We start from the raw sequence: 11,644 nt of genomic DNA, 5'->3' as shown, positions 1-11,644 counted from the left end.
GATAATGACGGTGAAGTAGTGTGGTGGCTTCGTGGGCCGGAAACGAATGCCCAAAAAGGTGTAGTGCCGGTTGACGGTATGGATTTGCTAGAGCCAGGTGAGTTTTCTGGCTCAGTATCTGGAAGGCGCAACGAGTCTTCCTCGTCGCGACTTGGACGCAGCGACGATCTGAAAGAGCTGGAGGAGATAGGCGCCTCCTGTCACGTCACTGACAGAGTCGAAGTGGAGCAGTCAGACCCGAGGATATCCCTATACAACGCCCGAGACCATTCGAACTAGACCGTCAATGGTGGCCGAGGCTGAGGCGTCGGAGCACAGCTTCTCGACATTCACCGCCATCGTGGATGTAACCTTCACCGATGAGTTTTAAACAGATTTCCTTTTTATATTTCCTTTTTTTTTCTTTTTCATGTGTATTCTTACTGATAGGTTATCGAATAGTTAGACAATGAAGTTATCGTGATCGTTTATGCGTATCATTCCATCTCTTCGGCTATTTTCGGATGGGATTAATTATTGATTTTAATGATCGACTGTTTTAATGTGAGATATTCGTAATCGATTAGGATGCACCACTCGACTGTTTTTCTTTATACAAATTCTTACATTATTTCTGTTCAATATTTCTAACACTTCGTGAGGTCCAGTATATTGATCTCCGAATTTTTCTGGTTTAGGCCCTTTTAACAAAAATACATAATCTCCGGGTTTGAAAATCTTCGGGTTGATTTTCTTATCATAGTGCCTCTTTAATTTGAATTTTGCTTCGACAACATTTTCCCGAGCATTTGTTTGTATCGAATGTAGCTGCGTAACTAAATATATTAAATAATCGTAACTTGTTAACTGTTCTTCTAGGAGCTAAGGGTTCATGTGATGGAATCCTTGCTATTTTCCCAAAAAGCTCATACGGGATGTGTTTGATAGCCTCGTGCATGCTAGTATTGTAATTAAACATCGCGATTCCTATCCATTGGTCCCATTGTCTTTGCTCATTGGCGTATTGTTTTAAATATTCTCCCAGCGCGTGGTGTGATCTCTCCAAAGATCCGTTAGAGGATAGAAAGCGGTTGTTCGTAACTTACGGATTTTAAATATTCTGGCGAGCTTCTTTATTAGCTCGTTAATAAAATTTCTCCCTTGATCCGTTATCGCTTTAGATGTTCCCAGTACGCAAATAAATCTGTCTACGAAAGCTTCCGCTATCGTTTCGGAAGTTTGATCTAGCAATGGTATTCCCATACAAAATTTAGTTAGCTGGTCTTGCAATGTTAAAATGTACTCGTTTTCTCTCTCAGTTTTTTGTAGAGGCTCGATATATCCATTGCTACCTTGTCGAAGGCAGTTCTCGGAGTGTCGGTAATTATCATGAGTTACTTCGTTTTAACGCGTACTAACTTCTTCAATTGACATTGTAGGCATTGCTGAATATACTGTTGGACATCAGATTTCATATTTTCTCAATAGTAATTGTGCTTAATTCTGTTGTATGTTTTAATAATGCCTCTATGAGCAATGTGTTTCGCCTATTATAGAAAAACGAAGATCTTTCGGAGAGTATTTTATTAATCCATTACAAATAATTAGTTTAGTTTAGTTTAGTTAGTGAATCGAGAAAGATCACTTGCATTTGTGCTTTGATATTGTTCTACGGAATGTTGCAAATAAAATCTGTTTTAGTAATACTAATAGTTTCTAATTTTAATTTCTCTGTTATTTTTCGTAATTCAAAGGGAGTTTGCATTATAGAATTTAAAATCATTGTTGGCCTTTCTCTCAATCCTTCACCAATGGATAAGGCCACATGGAAATAATTTTTGTGTTTTACGACTTGCGGTTTACACAGAGTAAATTCGTTGAGAGTAGGCAATTCGTTGCGCTCGAATTTTTGTGCTCCAGAATCTAATGGATTTCCGTCGACATCAACAAAATATGCTATGTTATCTTTCCGCAAAAATAATAATTCGCGGGAAACAACATTGTTTTTTATTAGCTTGTTGTCAATAATAGTCGGTTTAAGTTTATTTGTACTATTAAGCTCTTTATTTCCTTCATTTATTATTTCGCTTTCTTCTTTATCGTCGGTTTCTTCGTCATTTTCCTCCTCCTTGTCGTTCTTACTGATTTGATCCTCAATTTCATTAATTTCATTTTCTTCTTGAGTTTGCGTTAATTTTAAGCGTTTATTTCTTTCGTTTGTTCTTTGGCTACCAGTGAGCATTCTTCCTCTCGGTGAATCATGTATTAGTGCTTTCTCTGTCTGCTGCACTGATAATTCATCTAATTTTTCTTATGTAAAGGATATTGAATCCCTAAACAGATCGTCGTCAGATAGTAAATTTTCTGTTTGCTCGTCATCTGAAAGATATAACTGGAAGTCTTCGTCTTCTTCTATTTCTCCTCGTCGGGTTTTTCTAACATTTTGAAAATTATTTCCGCATCCTTTGCTTCATTGGGATTTAAAATTCTTCTATCAGTAATTGCCTTGCAATTTTTTCAAAATTCACCGGATTTCTGGATCATCCTGCATTGGCATTTGCGTTAGTTTTTCCTGTTTTATATACAATATCGTAATCGTATTCGGCTAATTTTAATCTCCATCGTAATATTCTCATGTTGGTATCTTGCGCGTTTTTAAACCATAATAGAGGTTTATGATCTGTGACTAAAGTAAATTTTCGGCCGTATAAATATAGGCGGAAATGTAATATAATATAATATAGCCAGCGATTATGTATGTATCATATTTTAATTCATTATCAGTTAGAGTTCGCGACGCATAGAGTACACGACTGGTCGGTCTTTATTTATTTCATCCTGTGACAGTATTCCTCCTACAGCTACTCCGGAAGCGTCGATAATTAAGATAAAAGTTTTTGAAAAATCAAGATATTGCAACATGGGTTCTTCACATAATCTTTATTTTAATATTTCAAATGATTCTTCTTGCTCTTGTGTCCACTCAAAACGTACATCATTTTTTAATAAATTTGTCAGGGGTTTTGCTAATTTAGAAAAATTAAGAATAAATTGTCTGTAATATCCTGCTAGAAAATCGTCGTATAGCCTCTAATTTTTTCGGGTCGGGTTTAACTCCGTTTTTGCCTATAACGTGTCCCAAATAAGTTACCTCTGATTTTAAAAACTCACATTTATCTGTAGTTTTAAATTTGCTTCGCGTAATTTATCTATTAAAAGATTATATTTTCTTTCATTTCTTCTAATGACACGTAAATAATGATATCATCCATATAAATAAATAATTCTTTTTCTTGTAATCCTGATAAGACTAAATCCATTAATCGTTGGAAAGTAACGGGAGCATTCTTCAATTCAAATGGCATCCTATCAAATTCGTAATGTCCCAAAAGGTGTTGTAAAAGCGGTTTTATGGCTATCTGATAGATCCATTTTTATTTGAAGAAATCCTGAAGCTAGATCGCATACCGAAAAATATCGAGCTCCTCCCAGTTGATCTAAGATCAACTATATTTGGTAGTGGATATGCATCTCCAATAGCTTTGTCATTTAATGACCGGAAATCTAATATCATTCTCCAGCGTTTATTTCCTTGAGAATCCTCTTTCTTACAATCCATATGGGCGTATTGTAAGGCAACTGCGAAGGTTTTACTATGCCCTCTCCTACCTGCTTGTTTATTTCTTCTTTATGAATTTGTAGAAATCTATACTGACAAGTATTTATCAGCTGGTCATCCGTCGTTGATATTTTATGTTGTAAAACATTAGTTGCCGTCAGTTTTTCCTCAGGTATATGAAACCTGTCTTGACTATTAATTATAAGATTTATCACACTCTCCTCTTCATAATCATTCAAGTGTTCTAATCGCAATAATTCTATGATTTTTGTGAGTCTATCCCTTTGATTTTCTCCCAATAATATTAAGCATTCAATTGCTACATTTCCTTTGCTACTACTCTGTAACTCTTGTACAGCTTTTTCCTTATGCTTTGATTTACACTTGCGTATACATTCGTCTAATATCTCTTGAGATTGATTTTGTTTTAATTTAAAAATTTTTGAAGACAGTTTTTTGTTTTTCATTCCTAATTTGTTATGATTTATTTCATTCAATTTATTTATTTGTATCCTTTCCATAAGCTCTTTGGCGGTAATGTGAGAGAGTTCATTTCTTCCATTCATTTTTTCCGAGATTATCCCAACTCTCGGGAATTTAATACTTTTAACGAAACTGAGGAATTAATATTTTCATTTCCCTCCAGACAGGATTGTGTCGGATTACGTGAGAGGTTTGGTAACTTCCCTCCTCGTAACCGACAGAGCTGGAAAATGCTCGAGGAGTGTGGAAACTTCCCTCGGCAATTCCAAAATTATTTCTTGAGGTGATTCGACAATTTTCATCTCCAAGAAACTCGGAATTTTTTAAATTTTCGAGGTTTGGTAATTCCCTTGGGATTTTGGGATGGGAGGATATGTCAGAGGACATTTAGTAACTTCCTTTTTGCTAAGTATCGAAATTAGGATTTCCTTTTTATTTCCTCTTATTTTAATTTCATTTTTATTTTCCCTTTAAGTTTTTTTAATTTTCCCTTTTAAGTTTTTATTAATTCTATCTCCATTTTTTTTTGGAGGTTTTAATTTCTTTATGTTTGTTATTTATAATTCCGTCTTCTTTCGTCTTTGCATTTTCACTTTCATTCTTATTTTCATTTCCATTTTTATTTTCATTAACAATCTCAATGCCATTTATATTCATAATCTTGTCTTCCTCTCTACTTATTACATTTTTATTTTGATTTTCATTTAATAATTTTTCTTTATTAGGATCAATACTGTTTTCGGTTTCCTTCGAAAAGAAATTTGGGTGAATTTGTTAATTCTTTCTGATAATCTAACGTCTTTATTCTGGTTTCACAAAAGTTAACTATCTCATTCAGAGGTCTAAGATTTATGGTCGGCACCTGACCTCTACTTCTTCGTCCCGTGTGTTTATGATATTTAAATATGTTTTTCTCGAGATGTTTTCCACGACCGTGTCTCCTAGATAAATTCTATGAGTTATCTTTAATTTCGGTACATATTCAATTTTAATATTAGGGTTGCCAACTCTTACATAAAATAACGATTCCGATCTTGATGATGCCACTATGGTTTCTAGCGAGAGAAAAGGTATTTGGATTCCGGATACGTCTATACGTCCTTGTGCGTAATCAATTTTCGATAATGTTTGTTTAAAGAAATCGTTGCTTAATATACCAGATTGCGGAATCGGGAAATCATCCGCTACAATATGAAAGGTTACTGGTTTACTGAAAAGAATTAAAGTGATTTCCCCGAGAGTGTAAACAGGATAATTATTTATACCATCAACTTTAAGATATTTGTATAATTTTTTCGTCTTCGGGTATGAGATTTTCTTTAATTATGTTTGGTCCCGAACCAGTGTCTAACATTAGAGTTACGTCATCTGTTATATTACGAATCTCTGCACAGTAGGCACGCGACTATGTTTATCCAAGTTTACAGTTACGGGTTGAATCTCCAGTGCGTTTTTGTCTACTTGGATTCTGGAATTTTCGAAGAGTGTGTAATTCGGGTCCCCTTTGCACACCCGATCTCAAGGGGCCATCAGTTTTCCTGATCGATATTCTTCTTACGATTATTACTTGCAATTCTCAATTGACAATTTTCAAGAAAATGTCCTTTTTTTTACAATAATGGCAAACATGTTGTCTTTGGATTGAATTAATTTTGCTCGACAATTCTTTGCAACATGCCCGAAATTATTACACATCTTGCAAATAATTATATTTTTACTTTCTAAGCCGTGTTATTCGTTCTGCTTCTTCCAACAATTACTCGCGGTATGTCCGGATCTATCGCACCACTGACAAACAACGGTGTTTTTATTAATTTGAAGATTTACTCTACCGTCTGTCGGGCAAGCCTTGGCATAGTGACCTGCTTTTGAACATAATTGACAAAAAATCGGTTTTTTTCATAATACATTCACAAGTCGACGAGACTGACGATCACGAAAACGACATTTATCCGCGCCATGTCCGCGCTTTTTATAAATTTGACAAATCAAAATTTCCGTTCCTAAACTACGCATAGGCGAAGAATCAAGGATAATTTTCTGCAATTAATTGCGGAATGCCCTTCTTTATAACATTTGACAAGTCTCCCTTAAACTTTTCTCAAATAATGAGTTTTGACTTGACTTCGCGCCTGACCCTTGCTGTAAATCTGTCATTGCTCGGAGCTCTCTCTCTATTCTTAATGCGTCGGATACCGTTCCCGCTATGTCTAAATTTCTAGTTATTCTTTGCTCAATTTCAGGTTTTATCCCTCTAATAAAATATTTGCACATGTCTTTCTCTAAAGATAATTGAATATCTCTATCGGGGAGAGCACTTCCTTGATTTTTATATGCTTCAAAAATTTGTTTCCCCAAAAGTTTTACTTGATTAGCATATGTTACATCCTCTTCTGATAAATACAGTCTAATTCCCTCTGTAGTTGATAAACATTTTTCATAGGACCGTAAATCTGTTTTAAATATTTTGTTAACTGTGAAACGGTGTTGAAATTTTGATCTTGTATAATACGGCGCGCTTCGCCTACAATTCGCGTTCTAATTATTTTCGCGAATTGCGGTTCAGCTTCTTCCGGTAGCATGGACTTTGCTTCCTCGCATCCTTCGATAAAATAAGACGATATATTACAGCCGTCGAAATAAAGTACGACTTCGACAGCATATTCCAGGGTAACGAAAGGATTTTGTTGTGACATGGCTAATTTACCGTTAACTTCTGATTTATGTGGCGTTACGCTTTTGATACCATCGGAATCAGATTCCAGCGATTCTAAAACAGTTTCGTATTTCTCTCTAATTATATTGTCGTCAGGAAAATGCACGTGTCGGGGTGTGATTTTCAAAGTCCTGACGAGAGTTCAGGTAGGGAGAGAAGCTGAGCCTTTTAAATTAGATTTTGATTTGTTCTGCGATTCTATAGCATATTTATATTGTTCAGTTACTTCCGCTTTGTCCGATTTAGATCTCGTCGTACTCATTCCCGTTTGTAAAGTTTGAAATTTTCATCCCGGACGAGCTCCCAAATTTTCTATCTCTGGATATGTTACATCCAGTCCCCGGAATTATTACTTAAAGGTTGAAGGATGGGGCAAGGAAGGACGCATCGAATATCTTCTCGCAAATGACCGCTCTGGAGCGTGCCTACGAGTCGAACGCACCGTATCAGATCAGTCGATACGGATCAACGTCTTGAAAAAGACGCTATGATTCCGATGCTATGACTACGTGATGTACGTCCGTCGATCCGTTAATTTAGGTAAGAGAATTTAATCTCTTTTGGCTGGGATAGGACTATATGCGATCCCCGAGAGCGGGCGGAAACGAGCGTGACGAAAGGATTAAATTACGAATGAATAAATTGATTTATTGTTAAAATAAACATTTAATTAATGTGAAACGAACCAAATACAAAATTAAAACACAAAATACTTAACATAAAGAAGAAATAGTACGAATAGTGATTATTCGGTAGATAATGATAACGATTAATATCCTTTCGAATGGGCGCATAAGAGTGGAAAAGAATAAAATTGCATGTAAGTGTAGCACGCGGGTGTTACAAAAGTGCGGAGGTCGTCGGGCATGACAGTTCGGGAAGATTCTACGTTAAAATATTTAAGGTTTTTATAATATAAATAAATAAAAAAATAATAGAATAATTTAAATATAATAAACATTTATGTAAGTGTAAAAGTGTTAAACCTTAAGCACGGTAGGAGCTCAGAAAGGTAAGTGAAGGAGAGTGGAACAAGGAGAAACCATCGGTATTTAAGAAGTGATGAGTCGATTGCAGATCATATTAATCCATCCGACTTATTATTGCGATGATTACAAAGAAATGTCGTTGCAGGTGAATCGGCTAAAGACAACGGGAGTTGGACCAGCGGCCAGCGGTTGATTCTCTGCAGGGTGCTCCTGGGATTCCGCAGAGAAGAAGAAGCAAGGACGCACAAAAAAGGAAACACTCCCGTTTTGAAAAAAACGGCTAAAACCACCTCTGTCCCCGACCAATTGTTAATGGGAAAAGGCCCTGGAACGTTGACATCACAACACATCTCGAGTCCCTCCCCCAGTCTCTAACTATCTACAACATATATACGTCCAGGACAACCACAAAAGACATTCCAACAGAAAGGCGAAAAGGGAGAACACACTACAAAGGCCCAGAAAGGTTAGCCAAGTTAGGCAATCCCTGTCTGGCCTTCTCGTACTCTTCTTTAGCACCTATCACCTTCTCTGAAAATTGATGAAAGGCTCCCCATGCTTCCTCGCTATCCAGTAATGCAGTGACTAAATCATAAAGGTTATTGACCGCTTCTATTTTATCATACAATTCCTTCCTTTCATTCAACCACGAAACACAGTTAAACAACGTATGATCTGGGATATTTAAGTAGTAGTCAACCCTACACCACTCACAATAAGGATGGGGAACCCTCCCAATTCTATATAGAAATTCGTTGAAGCAACCGTGTCCACCCAGCAATTGCGTGCTCCTAAACATGAGTGCCCCATAATCGCGTTTAATCACTGCGGAAGTTTATCCATCAGTACGGAACTGATTCTAAAGCCTGGTGTACGTTCATCGACATTGCCAAAGGACTGTCGCCACTCCGCAATGGCTGTCATTTCGGAATCCACTCGCAATTGGGCCTTAATTTGGAGAGGGGGGCGAAGGGCCTCCCGTACGCTGAATCATTCTCTTGGAGTCCCAATACAGTCTCCTGAGTTTTTTGGCCCTAATTTCAAAGGGTAAGATACCGGCCAGCATAAATGAGGAGTTTCCAGAGAGTGTTCGATAACCGGATACCACTCTAATTGAGATCTGTCTCATGACCTGGGAAACGTTCTTAGCAAGGAGTGATTTAAAGCTAAAATATTTGGCCCAAACAGATGCACATAATAGATAATGGATTGCAGTACTGAGACATAAAGAGACCTCTTCTTCTGGCCCGGGCTTCTTAGATTCGGCATCAATTGACCCATACCCAAAGAGATCTTCTTGATTCTAGAAATCAAGGCATGAAAATGTTCCCTAAAACTTAGCCTCACATCAATTATAATGCCAAGATACTTGATCCTATCCCCGATTGGGATCCTCACATCATTAATCCTTAAGGACTCAGTACTAGGTGCGAAGGGAAACCGCCCGTCAACAATGGCAGCCTCAAACTTAGAGGGAGCCACAGTAAGTCCCATACTCTTAATTCTGTTAACAATGATGGTGGAGGCTAACTCTGCACGTATTTTGGCCATTTTAAAATCCGCCATCACAGCCACAACCAAAGTATCGTCTGCGTAATAGCAGACTGAGCAACCCGGAGGAAGGAGACCCTCGAGTATACGATTATAAGCTATGTTCCACAAGAATGATCCAAGAACCGACCCCTGTGGAACACCGCAATACACCTCCATCTTGAATACAAATAAATGATAATAAAGAGAAGTTAAATTTACTTTAATTCGGAGCGTCCCAGATGCGCACATTTTCAATCGGACACACCACTCACATCAGCCGATGCCTAGGAATTTTCTAGTGATCAACTTATCAAAAATTTTTTTATTTAATCGACCAATCGGCAATATGTCCGATTGGACCTCATCCTTTAATTCACTCCCGCTATCCCAATATTAAAACATTAATAATTAAATCTACGGTTACGTCGAGAAACTACAAAAATTAAATCGCGAGTTAAGGAGCGAATACGAACGCGAACGAACGTGAATGCACACGTATGCCCGTAAAAAGATTTGAGATTGCTCGCGAAAAAAACTGACGGATCAGAGCGCGAAGATTACTGGTCAAAAGGTAGTAACCAAATGCGTTTCCTCCGGGGAAGATCTTAGTAAAAAGCTGTGGGATAGAGCTTCAGTTCGAAATTAAGAATCTCAGATCTTTAACGAATAGGAATTAGCGAGTCATTAGGGATGTGGGGGGAGTTAGCTTATCATAGTTAAATGAATTTCGAAAAAAGAGTCTGATTGGTACGGAGAAAATTTTTAGGGAGAATAGTTAGGAATGGATCTGAGTTTCTATTAACATATGGCATTATCTAAATATTTGTGGCTGAATGGGTGGTCGACGGATTAAATAACTGAAGCCACGAAGGCGGCTATTCGAGTACGAAGCCTGCTATGAGGGAAAACAGATACCTACTTTGACAATTTATGATTTTCCGTCGTCGCCAGTGCACTAAGGGTTTCTTTGCGTTCGACAGCTGTCAAATGTTATTTTAGCTTAGTTGCAATTCAATCGGATTTTATATTTTATAGTCTATTTGTTAATTCGAAAAGCAGGCCCTCAGCAGGCTGAGATTCACGTGTTCGGCAGACTGACGTCCACGGAGCTTGAGCTCGTAAAAATTATTTTAGTTACTATTCAAAATGATTTTTTTATGCTGTATCGGAGCTCGCCCATTCGCTTCGAAAAGAGAGAAGAATTGTGAAATCCACTGGATGTAACAATACGATTGAAATAATTAACAAACATGCGACAGACATTTGCGAAAAGGCTATACTTTATTGCATTATTACATACATAATTTATTACATAATTCATTCTCTCGTTTACTATTGCACATCAAATTTATTTCCGATAAATTTATTTCTCGGAAATAAATCGGCGGCTGCAATATAGGACCGATGCGAGGCATACACACGCATAACACACAAAACGAGGCACGTACATGTGCGTTCGGCGCTCGGCAAAATTGGGTTTAGCCGATAAGAATAGAAATATCATCCTATTCTCTCGCACCGAAGCGCCTGTGAGCAGAGAATACAAATATCATTATATTTTTTCGCACTCGCGACGCAAAAGAAATAGAAATATTATCGTACTCTTTCGCTCTTCGTGCACCGTACGGTCGTCGAGTGTCTCCGTTTCTTGATTATCACTTGTTATTGTTGATGTATACATTATGTAAATTAAAGAGAGTAAGCAGATATAAAATGTATAATATATGAAGAAATTCGAAAATTGTTATAATCATATGCTTTATTTGTTATACTTATAATAAGCTGTTATATAATTTTATAATAAAATTATAATAACTGAGCAGTATAATAAAAAAACTATAATAAAAAGAGTATAATAAAAGAATATAATAATGAAATAAGTAAGAATAAATACGAAATTATTTTCTTATTACAGTCTTATTGTATATATTCCGAGAATACTCTTAGAAATTGAAAGTTTACTATATTTCGGATAATTAATTACAAATTCGACAAGTTACGCATATTTTTGCTTATATCAAATAAACAGGAGAGAGAAAGAAGAAGTAATATAAGTTGATTATTTCATTTATCGTTCAATAAATGTCTTGTCGAATTTGTAATTAATTACTCAAAACAGCAAAGTGTGTGAATTTCTTAAACATTTTCGGAATATATATTATACATTTATATTCAGAAAATAATTTCATATAAATTTTTATTTACACAATCATAATTTTAATACGATGTAACGGCAGGGCTGTTACGAATGTACATATATACATACGCAAATATATATACACATACATATATACACAACAGAGAAACGCTTGGCTTACTATCCTG

This window comes from Pogonomyrmex barbatus, unplaced genomic scaffold (assembly GCF_055798465.1).
Source record: "Pogonomyrmex barbatus isolate J1 unplaced genomic scaffold, ASM5579846v1 scaffold5, whole genome shotgun sequence".
NCBI lineage: Eukaryota > Metazoa > Arthropoda > Insecta > Hymenoptera > Formicidae > Pogonomyrmex > Pogonomyrmex barbatus.
The sequence above is the reverse complement of the archived record's forward strand: the minus strand, read 5'-3'. Positions refer to the sequence as shown.